Source organism: Terrapene carolina, unplaced genomic scaffold (genome assembly GCF_002925995.2).
Source record: "Terrapene carolina triunguis isolate 2854851 unplaced genomic scaffold, T_m_triunguis-2.0 Scaffold189, whole genome shotgun sequence".
NCBI classification, from domain to species: domain Eukaryota; kingdom Metazoa; phylum Chordata; order Testudines; family Emydidae; genus Terrapene; species Terrapene triunguis.
In genome coordinates, this window is record NW_020664540.1 from 9,661,008 (window position 1) to 9,682,113 (window position 21,106).

Below are 21,106 nucleotides of genomic sequence, written 5' to 3' on the forward strand. Positions count from 1 at the left end.
CGGAGCCCGGGAGGGGAAGTGCCTGGCCGGCGGCTGGGGTCTGGAGGTAAGGGGGCTGCCTGAAGCCCATAGCGCTCGGGCAGCTCGGCTCTTAAACAGAGCCGAAGAGTCGGGGAGGAGCAGAGCCGCCATTTTCCCGGACATGTTCGGCTTTTTGGCAATTCCCCCCGGACGGGGGTTTGAGTGCCGAAAAGCCGGACATGTCTGGGAAAAAGAGGACGTATGGTAACCCTATTCAAACCTGGGAATTTCCATTTCTCTCAGGAGGCACTGTACACCAATGCAGAGAGTATGTATATGAAGACCCTACATCAATTTGTGACTGGATATTAGAAAAAGCAACTTCAGAGAGAAATGCCACAAGGAGCTAATTTTGGATGTGGGTGTTCTTATTAGCATTTTTATATTTTTGCCTAGTAATAGCAAAAGTAATATTACAACTCCAAAAGAACAACAAATCTAATGAGTTGCGTATAATGGATGGAAGTAATTTAGTGTGAGTGCTGTTTAATTTCTCTCTTGTGAGAGAAAGATCTCTATTGTGAGAAATTCCTAGGTTATGATCTGGAGGGTTGTTTTAAAAGTCAGATCTTTTCAAATCCAGATGGAGGAGCGGATATATTGCAGCTGAGCTGGAAGGAGGATATTGATATTTTGAACTATGTGGATATTATTTAAATTCCAGAATCTGCTTTAAAAGGATTTTTGATGTCATCTTGCCTAAAGGGACATTGTCAATTTGATTCACATTTGTGTCTGAAAACTTCATGTCTATTATTAGTACAAACAGCACCTAAGGTTACTGGAAGGGAAAGAAGCTAGTGGGGTGTGTGGGTATGTGTGTGTGGGGGGGAAATCATTATATTTTCAATTTGTTTTCATAATATAGTTGACATTTTACTTGGAATTTTCAAAAGCATTCAGCATTGGCCTATTTTGAAAATCACACCATTGTGTATAGTCATTTTCACGTTTCCCCCAGCATAGCCGGATAGGCCTAGATCGTGCAATCAGATTTGCACAGGCAGACCCTTGTACTAGCATGAAGCCCCACTGACTTTCAATTTCAGGATTAAGACCTTAGCCAGCAGCTTTTCCCCTTGTTTATAAGGCTCTTTTCAACATTAACAGGAAAGCAGAAAACCCCCTTAAATTTGCTTTTAAAGACTTTTTAAAAATTCTAGGACATGCTACTACAGGCAAATAGCGTTCTGTCGACATTTCATGAAACAGTGTTGATTTAGCCAAAAATTCATTTCAGGAAAGCAATAAAAGTGCTGACAATGTAGAAAGGACCCATTTCAACTTTTTAGAATGAAATGTTTGGCTTTTTAATTTTGAAATGACATATCAGTTTGAATTTTTTATTATATAATATAAACCAAAAAAGTCAAAATTAAGAGGTTTCAATTTTGTCAAAAATGAAACATTTCGATCAATCCCAAATGAAATTATTTTTGGAATTGCCCTTCACAGAGAATTTTGAAATTTTCAGGTTTTGTTCTGATTTGAAGAAAAGCCAAACTTTGAAATCCTTCACAAGAACGGAAATGATCATCCTTCGGCCAGCTCTAATTATTAACTGAATTTTACAGATTGAAATTCAGCCACACAGAGGCTAAATGATTTATCTAAAGTCACACAGAAGTCTGCAGCAGAGCAGATATGCAAACCTTAAGCTCTGCAACACTAGATTAGCACCTGACCCGCTAGACCACCCTTCGTCTCTTGCGGGTTTATGTGTTGCCAACCAAAGAAGAGGAAACCACCCATCCTATTTCCTGTTCCAGCCTCTAAGCATGAAATAGGGCTTTAAAGATGCAAAACAAGTTTTATGATGACAACTACATTCATCTTAGTGGCAGCCACTTATACTTGTTATTAAAAACTTGTGCGGGAGTTTTTATTGTTCACCATAAAGCCTTTTAATTTAAAAGGGCATGTGACTGTCTTAATCCACAGCTAGGAGGCACTGTTCAAAAAAGAGAGAAAGCCTCCCCTCACCCCCAGCAAAGAAACTTTTGGAGCAGACGCAAAGATTGAGTCAGCTGGAAAGAGAGGGAGAGCGGGCAAAAAGTAGCCAGATTCTAACCCAGAAAGAGGTTGAAGAAACCAATCACTTCAAGACTGAAAATGTATATTAAGGCAGAGACCATGCAATGTACTTCAAAGTCCTTTCCAGGATCTCCTTACCTGCTGGGCTGAATTTCAAAGCCCAGTGTTTTTATTAGACAAACAAGTTTAACGCACCCAAACTGTTTGGTCTTTAATTTGCACATCACCGAGCGGTACCCATAGGCGCTGGAACTAGGGGAGCTGTGGGTGACTTGAAGTGGTTTCCATCACATGCAGGATTTACAGCTTGGTTCAATGGCTCTCAGCACCCCCACTGTACAAATTGTTCCAGCACCTTTGAACTTCAGGCACTAAAACCAACATTTTACAAAAGTGGCCACAGATTTGGTATACCTCAGTTTTTGGGTGTCTAACTTGAGACACCTTGGGGCTGATTCAAGGAGCCACTGAGCACTTGAATGTCGCCATGGAAGACTGTATGTACATGGGAAACGTATTAGGATTTGGAGACTCGGAGTGACACTACTATTTCACGGAAAGGTAGAAGAGCTGCCAGCAACCTAGAGTCAACTTCCTCCTCTCCCATTACAATATTGGGCAAAACACTTCAGGAAATCCAAAGAAACATTTCACCATCTATGTGGAAAAACCAAAGACCAAGAGTAGATTGTCAACACGCTTTATAGACCCACAAAACGTGTGGGTTATAGGCAGGGCTAGCAGCACCACCTATTACTAAGGCTGCCCAAAGTTTTCCATGATAAGACCCTGTCTTCAGTTGCTTGTAACTTTACCAAGCTTTAACTGTTTTGGCTGAAGTTTGCCATGCTGCGTGTCTGCCTCCAGCTGCATTTTTTGAGAAAACCTCAGCCAAAAACAGTTCAGCCATTTCCAAGGTGGTGGCTAGGGAATAATACTTTGTTTTGCCCAGGTAAAAAGAGTTCTAATGCCCCCATGTTTTGGATCAGGAGCTCGGGGTGGCAGGGGGGAGAGGGGTGTTGAGTCAGGCTGTTCTTTTTGCCATCCCCATGAAAATCCACCAGCATTTGGCCAAGTCAGGGGGAGGGATAGCTCAGTGGTTTGAGCATTGGGCTGCTAAAGCCAGGGTTAGGAGTTCAATCCTTGAGGGGGCCACTTAGGCAGCTGGGGCAAAATCAGTACTTGGTCCTGCTAGTGAAGGCAGGGGGCTGGACTCAATGACCTTTCAAGGTCCCTTCCAGTTCTAGGAGCTGGATATCTCCATATTATTATTAAAAAAAAAATCACAGATCACATGTGCTTGATAGGGACTTCTTAGGTTTTAGCAGCTAAATTCCCCTCAGAGTCCAGCCGCACTGGGCATGCTCCAGCCTGGGATTGAGCAGGACTTTTCCCTGCAACTCAAGACTACTCCGGGACATGCTAGGTCCTGGCACCAGAACTGAGCACAGAGAGCCTCTCTCTCCTGTGCTCTTAAGTGTCTGCCCCCTGCCCCCACATGGGGTCAACTCATACGCAGAGGGAACAAGAACCAGACCTGAGGAACAGTGGGGAATAGAAACTGGGACTGAAGGCTGGCAGGAAAGGGGAGAGGGAAACTGGGACTGGGAGTTGGGGGGAGACTGGCATGGGAACCGGGGCAAGGGACCGACTGGGAGCCGGCCGATGGGGCAGACTTAGATGGGATGAGGAGCCAGGAGGGAGACAGACTCTGTGCCACAGAGTTCCTGTGGGATACAGGGCAGGTCACTGAAACGGATCTTTCCATAGGTGGTCACTAACTTCCTGCCTCACCCTCATTAGGGGTCCACCTTCAGACCCTGGGGTCTGATTTTCAGAAGTGCCAAGCACTGACAGCTGTAAATGAACTCAGTAGAAGCTGTCCCTGAATACAGAAAGTGCTATGTCATGCTAAGTACTTGTGGCGGAAAAAATAAATCAGGTTTTAGGCAAATTGAGCATGCAAAATTAGTGGACACTCCTGACCTTAATCTCTCTGTAACTCAGCTCTCCATCCGTCAAATGGGGCCAGCATCCCCTCATCTCACAGGTGTTCTGTGGAGATACATTTATGGGTGTTTCTGAAGCACTCAGATACTATAGGGAGGAACACCATAGAAAAGCCATTATGGGAATTAGTCATCCTGTCTTCAGAACAGGGTTTGGACAGTGCATGGTAAATTAGGCCTAGGGCCACACATTGAACATGGAGGAAAAAAACAAAATGTGTAGCAGTAGCTCTGTGAACTGGTGCACCAACCGCAGGGAGTTTGGCGGATGATTGCTAAGGTGACTTGGCCCTCCAGCTAAGCCCCAGCGCCTGTCACCAAGCTATTGCCTGGTGGGCCAGGCTGATCCGACCACAGCAAGAGTGGGGGGAGTGCTAGAGAGATTGTAGGAAAATGTATAAAAGGTGGGTCTCAGTATTCAGTTTTTCATTATCTACACTGAAAGTTATAGTCCCCTTTCCCCAGGAGTTCCCTTACCTCTCAGGCAAGCCCACAGTTTCCTGGGAAGGCAGACCCAAGCTGCTGCCCAACCTTCCCCAAACTCAATACCTTCCCCCACCCCCCAACAGGCATTTGCTTTTCTGGAACAGCTTCTCCCTCCAAGCCCAGCACTACTTCAGCATACAGCCTCCTTGTGGGAGGGGTTTTGGGGTGGGGGTGGGGGTGCTGCTGCCTCTGCCCCTCCCTCTCTCCCTGAAATGAGGCAGGTCTGGCATATATAGACCCCAGACCTCTCCCAGTCCCAGCAGGCTCTGAGAGGAGTGGTTAATTGGAGTCAGCTGCTTGGTTTCCACCTCCCCCGCCTCCTCTCCATGTAACAGTTCACACTGTCAGATGCTCATTGCTCAGTTAATGTCCATTCTGTGCACTGAATGAGGCAAGGGTCCTTTGGGGGGAACAAGCAGAATGTGATCATGTAATTAAAGACTGTATTATAATGCATATGCACGTGGGGGCCAAATTAAGGTTACACACGCAGCCTGAATACTGGCATTTCCTAACTTTTGAGAGCTTGACGCTGGAACCTTAATAGCCCTCTTTTAACATGGCTTGTGTATTTAATATATAAATATGTCACCTATGGGAGCATGAACGACAATGCTTCCTAAAGACATGGGGAAAACACATGAACAGAGAAATACACTTTAAGGAATGCTTATCAACATGGCCTTATGAGTAAGCTTCTCCTGTATTTGCCATTATAAAAGGAAAACTTTTTTTAAGGCAGGGTGTCAATACAATAGTGTTTGTACCTAATATTCTACAATGGGTTATGACTGCAGTAAACACTGAAAATATATCTATACTGTATGTATATACAATTCTGGAGAGGTGGAAATCTAAGAAGCTTTTTAATTAATCTGTAATGAGATTGCCACAAGATTATTGTGACACGGATCAAATCAGGTCAATAACTGGATGTAGTCTTCCCACTTATATTTTTTTAGGGTCTCAGTGCCATTGCCTTCCAAGAACATCTCTCTTTAATAACACATTCATTAGTGACAGTTCAGCTCTTGTTAGCGGTAATTGGGAAAAGGAAGCATCCTGCTCTAACACTTGATACTATAGAGTTTCTGAAATAGTGGGAATAACAGAGCAGTAGACACCGCAATTTAAAACTCACAAGTGACACACAAAATTAAAGGTCACTTAATATAAAGTTTACACTTATAAATAGCTTCTAGAGAGTTAAAATGATTAGAGGTTATAAGCATGTTATAGTCATAAATAGCATATGTTATAGATTATAACACCTTCTACGGATAGGCTCGTAACAGATGGTTTCAAGTCACGGCTACAGACAATATTGTTGGATTCTAACAATTGATTGACCATTTATCAAGACATCCATTACTCCGTTATTAACCATTGAGAAACTGCTTCTAAATGTACTCTTACTATAAAGTATAATCCAACTAACAAATACGTAGCTATCTGGCTTCCTTTTATTGCATGTTCAGATAAGGCATTCACCAGGTTAAGAAAAAAAAGTGTTTTGGTTTTATAGCTAATTATTAAACAAGATGTTTTCTGGGTTAAATGTTTCCAGAGAAAGTGAACATTGATAGCAAGAAATACAGAAAACACACACCGCAATCTCTCCTTGGAAAAAGAAGAAAGAAAACTAACTTAAGATTGTAGCCAATGACTGTATCCAAAACCTGGACATTTCAGAACCTGAAATACAGCACAGGAATGTAAGTTTGACAAGAGTAACTTCACAACCTTTTGCCATGGAAAATTCACACATTCATATATTGCATGAACGCTTTTTATTTTTTTTTAAATTTTCACTCTCATGTAGGTCCAAAAAAAATAAATAAAATGTTATAAAATATAATTCACTTCTTCCTCCCCTCACCCCCAGAACAAAATTAAACTCCTTTAGTTTAGTTCTTGTCACTTTTCATCAGCTTCTTTCTCCTTAAGTAAGTTTTTGAAACTTGCTCTCACTTTAGCAGTTTTCCTCTCACCTTTTTTAAGGACAATAGGCGTCTTTCTGATATTGAGTGTTCTTTGCTGGACAAAGGATATTCAGCACCTGAGTGAAGAGCAGCTGGTTATCACGGAACCTAGGCAAGATGGAAGTGATGTTAGTGGGAAGAGGAGGACCTTCAGAAGAATTTGCCTAATCCACAACATCTCCCTCCATCAAGGCCATCTGCCCTTGGATTGTTAAATCAATCTGCACCCTGGGGTTTTGTTTAGATTTCCCATTGCTATCAGATGTCCAGATAGCCGCAGTAGCCAGATCCATGCACGCGTGCAGATCCATGCACGTGTGACCTCCAGGATTGTTTCCAAACAGGAGTTCCAATGAAATCACAGATTCTAAAAAAAGCCCCAGCCTGTCTGCTTAGCAACACAGGTCACCAGTAAACGCATCACCCCAGTACTCTACTCTCTGCATTGGCTCCTGTTGAGTACAGAGTGCAGCTTAAGGCCTAGTCCTGATTTTCGACGGGATTGACCCTATCTCCCTCCCCAACCATGGCCTCTCATGTTAGCTACACTCCATGGGCCCAGTGAAATGGTCATCTCTCCAGCATGCTCTCCATGAGTGCATGAGACAGGGCCTTCACAGAAGTGAGATCTAAACTACTAGAAGAAGTCTGGTTACTACTCTCACTGGGTTCAGACCCAAATGCAAGACTCATGTCTGACCCAGCTTTTCCCACAAGAACTACAGATGTCTTTAAAAAAAATAATACATAGTAGGTATTAGATACTGATGGTGCTAGTGTAACTGCCCAGATAGACAACTAGATAATATCAGGAGTTAAACTAAGGGAGGGAGGTCAGAAAGATGCTGAAAAGGACAGAAGGGATCCCCTTCCTCTCTTTGGGCTGGATAAGCAGCCCTCTCCCTCCTTATTGGCTGGTGTAGTTAGAGCTCCTCCTCCTTTTTCATTCTATTTTAACTGCTGGACAATACCTCCCCTTTGGAATTTCTCCAGCAACACATCCTAGCTTCTTTCACTACTTCCTTTCTTCGCATCACTTCACAGGGTGGAAGTTCCAGGCCTTTCTGCAGTAGCTCCCAGCTCCACAAAGAGCAGGTGACTTGATGCACACCTCATCCCCCTTTGCTTAAGCAGGAAGAGAAAATGCAATGCAATTCAACCTCTTCTACTAGCCAACGGAACGCTAGTTTTGAATACTCCCTCGAAGGTTACATAATATTCCCCACTCGCCCTGCATTTTGGAATGGGTTTTGCAGACATGTCAACTCTCACAAATTGCTTGCGAGCGGTACTCGCGATTCCGGAGTACAATTAAGCCTTGCTCACGATAGAACTCAAATGTCACGATTTCCCCCCCAGCCGCGGCACATTCTTAAAATGTATTTCCAGTCCGACCCCACCCTAAATAAAGGAATGTGATTTCTCCACCAGGCAGTTACTTCCGAAGTACTTTGAAAGACAATGAGAATTCATCTACATGTCAGATAAACAAAGCTATTGAGCTAACAAGTGGGGGGGAAGCAGGGGCAGGGAGGGAAAGAGACAGTGTGGCTACACCCCAGCAGGGAAGAGAAATTTCATCTGAGATATAAAGAAGGGAGGGAAGGAGGGAGGGCCTGGCAAACCTCAAATAAGCAATTGAATAAACTGAAAAAAAAAATCCTGACATTTGAGAGTTCTAAAAGTGAGGCTTAATTTTACTTAGAAAACCTGTCAGCTCCCCCGGGCGTGGCCAGGTCTCCAGCTGTCAGCCCCAGGGCCGCCCAGAGGATTCAGGGGGCCTGGGGCAAAGCAATTTTGGGGGGCCCGTTCCATAAAAAAAAGTTGCAATACTATAGAATACTATATTCTCGTGGGGGCCCCTGCAGGGCCCGGGGCAAATTGCTCCACTTGCCCCCCCCTCTGGGCAGCCCTGGGCAGCTGCTCCCCTGCCAGCCTGGGAAGTGAGGGAGGGGACCCCACTGCAGCCCCGTCAGTAGGATTGGCCTGGAGTCTCCCGGAATCAGCATCGATCTCCCGGTGACTATTGAAAGCAATCCTGGAGATTTTAATAGGATAGTTTAAGAAAATGACTTACGTCATGTTGGGGGGGGGGGGGGTGGAATCTCCCGGAATAGCTTCAGTCAGAGTTGGCAACCTTACCCCTCAGGCCTGGCGAGGGGGGAAGAACCCTAAGGAGCAGAGGTGAGGCTCAGGGCTGCAGTGAGAAGGGTGATGGCCGATGGGGTAGGGGGGCTGTACTGATGGTGGGTTCTGAGCAGATGGGGTTAGTGCTGGGCGGGTGAACTCAGGGCGGTGGGGTTTGATGGGTTAGGGGGCTGAACTGGTGGCGTGGTGATGATGGGAGCTGGGGGACTGAACTGAGCAGGGGCTGAATTGAGGGGGTTTGGGTGAAGAGAGAATTGATGGGGGTCTGGGGGACAGGGGGACTGGGCCGGATACAGGCAGATGTGGGGGTGAGAGCTCTTGCAGGAGGGGCCAAAATCACCTTATCTAGTTCATGTGGGAGAGTGGGTGACATTAATTGTCACATGCACACACCCTGGGATGGGCAGGGGGAGACTGATCTAAAAATCAAGAGATTATATTGTGCTTTTAGGTCAATCTTTTTTTTTTAAAATGTCATGATTTTGGGGGGGTCCGACTCATGACTTTTGATATCTTGAAGTTGGCAATACTGGTTTTGTGACTAACTAGGGGACATGAAACATACTAGAGCCATTTGTTCCAGCCAATTTTGTCTTTGCATTGGTCAGGGCCGGCTCTGGCTTTTTGGCCGCCCCAAGCAACAACAACAAAAAAAGAACGGGGTGGCCAGAACGGGAAAGCAAAAAAAACCAAAAACCTGCAGCGCGGCTGGAGCGCGGGTGCAGGGGGACCGGCTAGCGGGGGGGACGGGGAGGGAGCGGGCGGGAGAGAGAGAGAAGGGGGGCTGCCAGGGCTACAGCGGGGCGCTGCCACGCGGCCCCTCCCGCCGCGCCGCCTGCCGGTAGGGCTCCGCTCCGGTCGGCTGGGAGGGAAGGACGAGGACTGCCCTGCCGGGCTTGCTGCAGGGTGCTCCCGTCCTCTGCACTGCCGCCCCCTACAGGGCGGCCGGAGCAGAACAACAACAACAACAAAAAGCGGCCGTGCCGCCCTAGGATTGGGCCGAATGCCGCCTCGTTCAATCTGCCGCCCCAAGCACCAGCTTGCTCGGCTGGTGCCTGGAGCCGGCCCTGGCATCGGTAATCTCTATGTAATCTCGTTTAGTAATGCAAACACACTATGCCTTCTTACACCGGCCCATCATGACAATTATCACAATTCAGAGGCTTTTATAGCACTGATTTTGAGAAATGATTATGGGGGGGAAAAAGATCTAAAACCTCTTGTAGCAACCTGGTGTATTAGGAATTTTTATTTGGCTTTACTTTCATCTACTGTTTTTCCAAACACAAATTTGCTTGTTGGTGATGCCACAAAACCAGATTGAGTGACCAGTTCATTACTGTTGACTATATCTCATTATTTCATCTAGGTTTCAATTAAACACATCACTGATGAGAAAAATAACCCCACGAAAGCAAGAGATGCATCCAAGCAACTCTACATTCTGTACTGTGTCCAACTAGTCTAACACCCAGAAACAAAGGGGGAATTTTTATTACTGTTAACACAATAAAGGAAGGCAAAGTGACCAGTTATGGTAATATAATTTAGCAAACTGATGCAGGATTATTAGACTTTCCAGAAAGACTCCAGTTCGCTGTATTGCTATGATATATATATATATATATAAATCACACTTTTCCTTCTGTAAATGAAGCCCTTGTTTGCAACTGCCCTAGGTGCTCATAATTTTATTGGTTCTATACTAAGAAGCGGGGTTTACTGTGAATTCCTGCCTTGTGGCGATCTGGTTTACAAAAGTAAATACATTTCCTGAGCCAGCTAGGCCTCACGGTGCCCACAATCCCATGTGGAATAAGACAGCCTATAGGAGGAAGCTTTGAAACTCTAGGTTTTTTTTTTAAAAAAAAACACGCTTCTGAGGGCAGCAAAACACAAATGTGCTTTTGTGTCATATTTACTGTACATGCTGGATCCAATGCATAAAAGCTGCATTGAACATTTGCTAAGGGGGATGGTCTCCCCCTTAATATGTGCAGGATGCAATGGAAAGTAGATGTGGTTGCTATTTACTAAATCCCTTGTACCCTCCATACAGGTGGCTACATAAAGACTAAACACTCAAGGGCAAAGGGAGAAGCAGCCAAGAAAGTAACTTTCCTGGCTCAGATGCACTTATTTAAAAAAATAAATAAATAAAAATAACATTGCTTGACAGCCCAGCCCCCTCCCCCCACATCCCCACTTTCCTGTGTGTTTCAGTCAACTGCTGATCATTAAAAGTCACTGCAGCGTTTAGCATAGCAACCATGGCCAGATACGCTACAGATGTGTCCTCTGACACACAGCTTGTTCTTCTGAAGAGTCTACTTTCTTAAGCAAACACACAGTCATTCTTTAAAGGATTTCTAACATTGTGTCCTAGACACATTTTATTCATTTTTTTAAAATGTCAAATAGAGATGGACCCAAACTAGAATCATAGATCCTGAATCTAGAACTTTGGGGTTCAAATGTAAAGTGCCCCCTAGTTCCAGGAGTCCAGCTGGCAAAACTAAAATCCTAAGCACTGAGGTTTTGCCCAAGTGAAGCCATCATCTATAGTGTGGCCATTCTTTCCCTACCCCCTTCTTGTTCTCACTGGACCAAATTGTCCCCAGAGCAGAAGAGACCCTCAAAGACACCAGGAGAGGCCACAAGTGTTTCCTGAACAATCCTTCTCTCCCCCCGACAGGAGAGAAACAAAGAGAATGGTTTGAAATCCCCCCCTACAACAGCATGTCCTCAGATCTGTGAGGAATTTACCCACCACTCAGGGCACCCACAGAGAAAAGTGGAACGTTGCCCAAAGGTTTAGCACCTCCAACCACTACCTGACCCCACCCTCAATAGCTAACCCGTGGCTGCTCCCCCATACCCAACACCCCCATGTTATCAAGGAGGGAACTCATAAGAGCAGATGATAACATGGACAGTAGCCATCTCCCCTCCATCACCACCCTGCCTTCATCCTCACACTCTGGCAAGCTACTGTGGAGTGGGGATGGAGGGACTGTCACAAGATCAGGGGAAGGAAAGGAAGCTTGCTACTATTCTCCTCCTTTGTACCCCTCAGACAGTTTTTTTTTTTTAAATTAATGGAGATATCCCATCTCCTAGAACGGGGAAGGACCTTGGAAGGTTATCAAGTCCAGCCCCCTGCCTTCACTAGCAGAACCAAGTACTGATTTTGCCCCAGCTCCCTAAGTAGCCCCCTCAAGGATTGAACTCACAACCCTAGGTTTAGCAGGCCAATGCTCAAACCACTGAGCTATCCCTCCCCCAACTGAGACTTCATCCAATTCCACAAAAGCCTTATGAGAAGGTTTGCAGGAGGTTTGGCTCCTCTAGGGTGACCAGACAGCAAATGTGAAAAATTGGGACGGGGGTGGGGGGTAACAGGAGCCTATATAAGAAAACTACCCAAAAATCGGGACTGTCCCTATAAAATCGGGACATCTGGTCACGCTAGGCTCCTCTCTGCTTTGGAGCAACGTGGCCCAGCAGACTGAACACTGCAGTGGGAGTCAAGATTGGGATTCTATCCCCAGCTCTGCCAGCATTCTCCCTGATTGGGGCTGGAGTGGCAGGAGCTGATTAAGGGCTTCTCCAGCAGCCCCCTGCCACAGTGGCCGAAAGAAATAAGCAGTTACTGTCCAAGTATAAGACACTACTGTAACTGAGACATGATCTTACTGTGATTTTCACAGGCAGTACGGTTTTCATTCCCACAAGCCTCCGAAAAGAAATGCAACAGAAGATCCACGAGGGTCATTTAGGAATTGAGAAGTGCAAACAATGAGCACGAGAGGGGCTGTATTGGCCACAGATCAATCACGACATTACTAATGTTGTAGGAAATTGCTTTTCATGCTTGAAATACAAACCATGCCAACAGGCAGAGCAACTGAGACCTCACCCAATTCCACAAAAGCCTTATGAGAAGGTCAGCACTGACTTGTTTACAAGGCAATCAAAGGGTACGTCTATACTTACCTCCGGGTCCGGCGGTAAGCAATCGATCTTCTGGGATCGATCCCGGAAGTGCTCGCCGTCGACGCCGGTACTCCTGCTCCGCGAGAGGAGTACGCGGAGTCGACGGGGGAGCCTGCCTGCCGCATGTGGACCCGCGGTAAGTTCGAACTAAGATAGTTCGACTTCAGCTACGTGAATAAGTTCGAAGTGGGGGGTTAGTGTGGACCAGCCTAAAGGCTTATTTAATAGTCACAGATTATTATTCTCTGTATCCAGAAATTTGCACACTGCGCAGTACTAACAGTAAGTCAGTGATAGCCGGCATGAAGGGAATCTTCTCCAGACGTGGAATTCCAGATGAAGTCTTTAGTGATAATGGGCCACAATTTTCCAGTGCAGATTTTAGGCAATTTGCCATAGATTGGGATTTTCATCACAAAACATCAAGTCCAAATTACCCCCAGTCAAATGGACTTGTGGGGAAGTCTATATGGACAGTAAAGAACCTTATGAAAAAGACTTTTTACAGTGAGGGTGATTTGTATAAAGCGTTACTGATTTACAGAGGTAGGACCCTGGAGAATGGCTTTTCTGCAGCTCAGCTGTTAACGGGAAGAAGGATCAGATCTAATTTATCAATTACTGAGAACCTACTGAAATCTCATAACAATGAAGCCATACAGAAGATGAAAGAAAATCAGAAGTGGAAGCAGAAATATTATTTTGACCAAAGGGCCAGTGATCTTCCATTTCTTAACCCAGCAGATAGAGGTGTGATTCCTCAGGCACACTCTAATACTTGGGACCAAAGGAGTACCATTAAAGAACAGCTGTACCCAAGGTCTTATGTAGTCTAGACAGACCACGGGGACACATTTTGACATAGTCAAAGGGACCTATGAGTAATCCCAGAAAGTTCCAACACATTGACAGTAGAGGTGGACTCCGGCATTTCCCATCTGTCTGATCCTTTATCATCAACGCCCAGAGGAGAAATTGTCAAGGAACAAGAGAACAACTCAGACTCTAATGAAAGGCTGATACTGAGAAGACTCAGAGACTTGCTAACCTGGCTGGAGAAGGGGTATTTGAGGAAAGTGTGTGGTAAAGACTCACTCGAGAGTGATGTGTTGGTAACCTCTCCTCTCTAGGTAGTTGACACATTGCTTTTATGGAAATGTACTATATGGGTTGAGAATTTAACGCATGTGTTATTAGATAGTTGTTAGCTAGGGTGTCTAGATGTCCCGATTTTATAGGGACAGTCCCAATATTTGGGGCTTTTTCTTATATAGGCGCCTATTACCCCCCACACTTTATCCCGATTTTTCATACTTGCTATATGGGCACCCTATTGTTAGCTGTTTATAGATAAAGAGTTAATTTGTTTTTGTTTTTTTAAAGAGGGAAGATGTAGAGATATGTTTGTAGAAGATTATAATTTAGAGATGGTCCCTCAGAAGGGACAGTATTATGAATATAGGAATTTGGAGATGGGGGTTGGGAACACCACATGGCTGGATGCAGCAGTTCACCAGAGATACTTTCCAGTTTGTTTGATTACTTTCACATTCGGCTGTTTGTTATTTAATGAACCCCGAGACTGTGACACCCAGTGGCTAAGTGACTTGCCCAATGTCACACAGGAAGTCTGTGGCAGATTAGGATATTGACCCCAAGGCTCCTAGCGTGCAATAAGGCCCTAACCACTAGACTGTCCTTCCCTTCCTTTCAGTTAAAGGTGCCTGTGCTACTCAGGTGGCTGTGGCAAGCATTCTAGACAGCGGAGCCTGATTATAAGAGGATTTTGTAAGAATGTGCTTTCCGTGCCACCATTTCATCGTTGCTGTGGGAAAGCAGCAACGCTGACATGTTTGTCAACACAACAGTTATTACTGTTGCTCTTTCTCGTCTGGAATTTTGCATGTGCTCAGGACACTTCCCAGCTGTTTATATTTTTCTCTATTGTTAGATTCACCAGTTATGCTTGTAAGCACGTGCGCACAGAGAGAGCGAGAGAGCGCCAGACAGCATAATCAACCCACTATTTTCTGATGTCTAATGAAAAGTCCCTGCTGTTTCAGGCTCCTAGATCTGAAATTAAATTACACATTAGCCACAGCAGCGTGCTGATCAGGACATACTGTAAGCTGCAGAACAAATCAAAGCGCAGAAAGCTTTGAAATTTACTCTTCATCACTATTGCTCACACCCCGGAAGTTCTCATTTTTTAAAGGCATGAATCCATTTGAACAATAAACAAATGTTTTCCAGGTTCCAGGGTTATCTTGAACTACTGCAAACAGAATCCTGTTACACTGGGCAAAAAATCAATTAATGTGGTGTAGAGCGCAGTCTTCTGCATGGCAAGACGCTGGACTTGGTGACCTAGTTCAGTGGGTCTCAACCAGGAGTATGTGTACTCCTGGGGATACGCAGAGGTCTTCAAGGGGGTACATCAACTCATCTAGATATTTGCCTAGTTTTACAACAGGCTACAAAAAAAGCACTAGTGAAGTCAGTACAAACTAAAATTTCATACAGACAATGACTTGTTCATACTGCCCTATATACTATACCAGGGGTCGGCAACCTTTCAGAAGTGGGGTGCCGAGTCGTCATTTATTCACTCTAATTTAAGGTTTCGCGTGCCAGTAATACATTTTAACGTTTTTAGAAGGTCTCTTTCTATAAGTCTATAATATAGAACTAAACTATTGTTGTATGGAAAGTAAATAAGGTTTTTAAAATGTTTAAGAAGCTTCATTAAACATTTTAATTTAGCCCAAATTTGTGGATTAAGAACAGTAAATCATCCCTATAAAAACCCTAGATAACGATACAATAATCTATTGATAAAAGGTAATTTACAGCAATTGCTACAGGTACGAAGTTCAGTGATCAGAACAGAAGCTCCCCCCGGACCGGTGGCCAGGACCCGGGCAGTGTGAGTGCCACTGAAAATCAGCTCGCGTGCCGCCTTTGGCACGCGTGCCATAGGTTGCTTACCCCTGTACTGTACACTGAAAAGTAAGTACAATATTTATATTCCAATTGATGTATTTTATAATTACATGGTAATGAGAAAGGAAGCCATTTTTCAGTAATAGCATACTGTGACATTTTTGTATTTTTATGGCGGTGAAACTTGGGGGTACTCAAGACAAATCAGACTCCTGAAAGGGGTACAGTACTCTGGAAAGGTTGAGAGCCACTGACCTAGTTTATCTTCTCCCCCCCCCAGTAGCCAGGACTGTGAATTAAGGTCCCGATCCTGCAAACACTTAAGCACATACTTAACTTTAAGCAAGTGAACAGTCCCACTGTAATCAGGGACTGAAGTCAATGGGGCCAGGATATCATCCATAGGGTATATTTTTATAGTGATTTTTCCATTTAAATTACCAAAGACGCTTCAACCATTTCCCTTTGGAGGTGATTCTGCAGTTTTATAGGTCTCACTATTAGTTACCTATATGGATATTTGTTCACTGAAATAGTGGAAGTTGAACAAATAGGAGCTGATTTCAAGCTTGCTTGAACTAGAGCAGTGCTTCTCAAAGCCGGTCCGCCGCTTGTTCAGGGAAAGCCCCTGGTGGGCCGGGCCGGTTTGTTTACCTGCTGCGTCCGCAGGTTCGGCCGATCGCGGCTCCCACTGGCCGCGGTTCGCCACTCCAGGCCAATGGGGGCTGCGGGAAGGGCAGCCAGCACATCCCTCGGCCTGCGCCAGGGGCTTTCCCTGCACAAGCGGCGGACCGGCTTTGAGAAGCACTGAACTAGAGGACCAATGCCTACCTAAATATTTGAATTAGTATTTTATTTTTACCCTTTCCTAGCAAATGCTGGGATTATCCTCCTTGTTTCAAGCACCTTACGGCTAGTAGGAAAAAATTATGACCAATGGGTGCTTGGACTGTGTCACTCTTGAATTATTTTTAAACATGTAACTTGGCACATCAGGACAGAGGTTTGCTCTGCAGCCACTGTAATTCTGCCATAGACCCAGGAACATCCAAAGGCCATGGGAAAGAAGAGAGATTAGTTATCAGCTCTCTCACATTGCTGTTGTAATTATGTCTCTCATGAGCTTACCCAGCACAACAACCAGACCTTTCCAAACACCACTGCAAGTATTACTCAGAGTCAAGAGTCACCGATCCTGCTGGGGTTCTTCCTAGGGCCATATTACTGTCGGGGAAGTGTGCAAATGCAATACGAGTTGAGTTTCACGGAGATTATCAATCTAGTCCAGCTGTCGGGCTCTTTATTGTACACTTGGGGAATAGAGCAGTGATCCTATAGCTATGGCCAGAGTCACACATGCTTGGAGAGTCAGACCCTCAGGATGTTCCAGCCGGTGATTTATAGAGCTTTGCAAAGAATTATGGTTTTCACTGATGAGCTAGGGCAGTTACAGTAAAACCACTAACTCTACAATGAAAGGGCTTTTATATGCTTAATAACAGTGGCAGTTATGGCTGCCAATTTTGCACAAATTCGCTTTCAAGCATGAGAGCAGCACAAACTGGTTTAAGACGATTTCTGAATGATGAATGGCAACTTGAAAGGTTTCCAGTGCAACATAATTATATTGCATTAATGTGCAATACACAATGGTCTATATGTATCTCAGTGGGGATTTGCGGGCATCATTCCAAGTAGACTCCAATGGGAGCCATGCTCACAAATCCCAGCAGCCTGAAATGCAAATAGATCCCATATTCATTCCTGAATTACTAGCGTATGGAATTGTGTGCTAGAGATTCGGGGTCACATTCACCACTGGCGTAAGGCAGCATAGTTGTATTGACTTCAGTGAATAAGGCTCATTTTCTTTTCCCCCCTCATTGGTCTGCTGTATTTTGCTATTGCTAATGTAGGCACACCTTAACCGTTAGTTTGCCTCTGGGTGACTAACAAGCTTCCTACAGCTTTATATGAAGATAGCATATTGAATAAAAAAAGAGAAAAATCCACCTTTTCGTTTTGAGCAGAAATGCTGATCAAGAGAAGATTTAATTCAGTCATGCCAAGCCGAGCCCTGTTCAGTGACCTTGGTTTTTTTTCCAACATCAGTCAATCTCATTCGACCCACCAATTCATTGTAATCCTCCAGAATGATTCTCTCTCTACCTAGACAGCACTGGCACCTTTACTAAGCAGAGAATCCAAACGATTTTAGTAATAAAGTCTGAAATAGCAGAATTCAAAATTCACATAATTTTGACCAGTGTTTGAACATCCCAAAAATTTAGGGATGTTTAGATCTGGCCTTTGTAAATATTAGACACACAGACTCCATATTTACGGGCATATTATAAATACACTCATGAGAAATTGCACAGTTCCACAGCCTGGATCAGATTTCAAACATCCCCACAAAGTTCAATGATATTTGTATCTGCGATTTTCATTTGGGTTCATCTTTAATTTATAGCAAGATTTATATTTGCTCTGTACCAGAGCAATGCTTTTAGCCCTTGTATCATGGCAATCGGCTAGAATTCTCCTCCCGTCAAAGGAAGTAGTATTAAAAATAGCAATAATCTTTCCCTGCCTATGGATGAGGAATACAGATGCCATTTTATTATTGCAGTATCTCTCTCTATTCTTTTAATTCCAGGTTTTATTTTCTGTTTTAACTTGTTTCACGGATTAGTAAAGTCCCACTCCGGCTATAAAATTGACTGAAAAATACACCCCCTGTAAGATGGTGGAATGCCTGGGCAAAAGAAAGAAAAAGCCAATTGCAGTCAGCAAAGTTTCTTCTTCAAGGGCTAGCACCCAAGTAAAACAAGTTACCGTACGCATCAAGTAAGGGATGGTTGTCAGCGACAAGGATGTGGACAGTCATTGCAAGTGGTTAGAGCAGGAGTCAGTGTTCAGAAATCAGAGTCAGTGGCCAGATGCCTGAGCCAAGAGTCAGAGGCAAAGTCACAGATCAGAGCGGAGGATCAGAATACGTTATCTGGAATGAAGTAAGGCTGGATCCGAGGCAGGAACAGGGCTAGGAACAAGACAGGAGCAATCCCAGCGGTGGGCAAATGCTTTGAGCAGCCACAGAACTGCTGCTGCTGCTCTTGGGCTTAAGAGCTGGTCTGCTGACCCTTCCCACAAGCCGGCAGTATAGCCAAGCAGGCAGCCTACTATAGGCCAGCTGTGCTCGTTAGGTTGTCCGGAGACTGGCTCTGCTGCAAGCCCTGATGTGACATTCTTGTACCTTGGGGGAGCGCCCTGTAACCCGCATACAAAGCAGGCAGTGTGAGGTATCAGGGGAAAGGTAATGAGTCATTTTTCTATCCATATATGTATATCCTTAATGCATATGAAGTTATGAGAATTATGTTGTATGGTTGTCACTAAAACATGTCATAAATTGTGGAATCAGTCCAGATATTAGCTCCCCAGAGAGAACAGCAAGGAAAGTAACCAACACCTGGGCGGGGTGTCAAACAACCCCTCAACAGCCATTGTCCAGCAAGGGAGCTACAATGCAATGACTCACCTGCATGAAGCCACACCAGGGTGACTGCTCAACCTTGCCTGGGGACTCAGCAATGCCCCCTACTTATGCTGCAAGCAACAAGGACACTGAAAAGACGTAAGACTCCAACAGAGGAGACTGGCCCAGGTTTGAAGGATGAAATCTGCGTACTATGATCTGCCATGGGGTAAGAAAAACTGCTTAAGCTAGATGTTGCCCAATCTAATAGGGTTGAGAGTTTAGACTGCGGGCTTATATTTTATTTTCCTTAGGCAAAAAGTCAGAGTTAGTTACCAATCACTTATAATCACTTAAAATCTATCTTTTGTAGTCAATAAATTTGTTTAACTGGTTATCTTTACCAGTGAGTTTGCCTGAAGAGTTTGGGAATCGTCTCAGGTTTGCAAATGCTGGTGTATATCCACTTTCCATTGATGAAGTGGAGAACAAATTAATCTTGAGCAGTGCAAGACGGTGTAGCCCTGAGGTACAGTGCTGGGAGCTGGGGGGATTTGGCTGGTACCTTTCTCTGTGTGATTCATGAGTAGCTCTGGGAGCATTCATGCAATCTAGCTGGGTGTGGGGCTCCACATGCTGTTGTGCTGAGTGATCACAGCACCTGGAGGGGTTTGCTGCTTGTCACTAGTAAGGCATTGTGAGAGACAGCCCAGGCTGGAGAGAGTTACAGGGGCACAGCGGTCCCACAGTCCCAGGCTGCACCCCAGGGATCCCATCACACCTGATTCCTGACAGTAGTGCAAAACTGAGCTGCCCCAAGAGGAGTGCCAGGGTTGGAGGAAGGCAGATCCATGGCCTAGTTCTCCCTGCGCACTCCTAGTGGGGAGTATCAGGTACACACCTCCTGCTCTCACCTGTCCCCCGTGACTGGGGCTGCAATGAGGGGAAGGATAGGCCAGTGGTTAGAGTGCTAGCCTTTGATGTGGGAGACATGGGTGCAATTTTAAGCTCTGCCACAGACTTCCTGTGTGACCTCGGATAAATCACTTAGCCTCCATCTGTAAAATGGGCACAATAGCCATTCCCTACCTCACAAGCGGGCTAGGAGGATAAATACATTAAGACAGTGAAGTGCTCAGATACTACAGTAATGTGGGCCATAGACAGATAGAAACCAGTTTAGGTGGCGTGTATGGAGGCAGACAGAAGATGGATGGCAGTAACATGCGGGGGGGGGGGGAATTACTCCGTTTCTGTGCTCCATGTGCAGCCATGTTAGGGATAATCTGGTCCCTGGGACACATTAAAACTGCCCCGTTTGGGGTTCAGCCCGGTACTATAACTCCAGATTGTGGGGCCCAGAGTAGGTAAACTGTGCCTGCAGCCCTTCCCCTGAGCACCTGTGGAAGGGAAGGAGGAAGCTGAACTGGCATTAATCCCTTGTTTACCAGGGACCAAGTTAGTATCCCTGCACCTTCTCTCAAACATTGAGAGCCAGCACCATGTCCTGCTTGCCTTGGTCACATGAGTCGTCCTTCTGGCTTCACTGAGACATGTAATACCACCATCCTCCCTTTTATTTGCCTGCACAAGAACCGATCAGTACTTCCCAAGTGAGAGTCATGCCGGGAGGAGAAGTTAAACCAAGTCCCTGTAGCATCTCTCTGATGGCTGGCCAAAGAAAAGTTAGATATCCCATGGCACTGTGACAAGAAGAGGTGATCTATAACCCTAGCCTTCTGGCCAACATTCTTCCTCTCAATTAAAAAGCTTCTAGTGTCCAAGGCTATGAACTACCACTGAGGATATAATGACTACCACATTTGCTTTATAAAGCTACTCTACACCTAGTATTAACTCATTGTGTTGTGAAGTGCTTCAGGAGAAAGGGTAGTCTTGATGTTAAGGCAGTGGAGGTCTAAGTTCAATTCCTACCTCTGCCACCGACTTCCTTATGACACTGGGCAGGTCACTTAATCTCTCCTTGCCTAAGGTCCACACTGAAAATG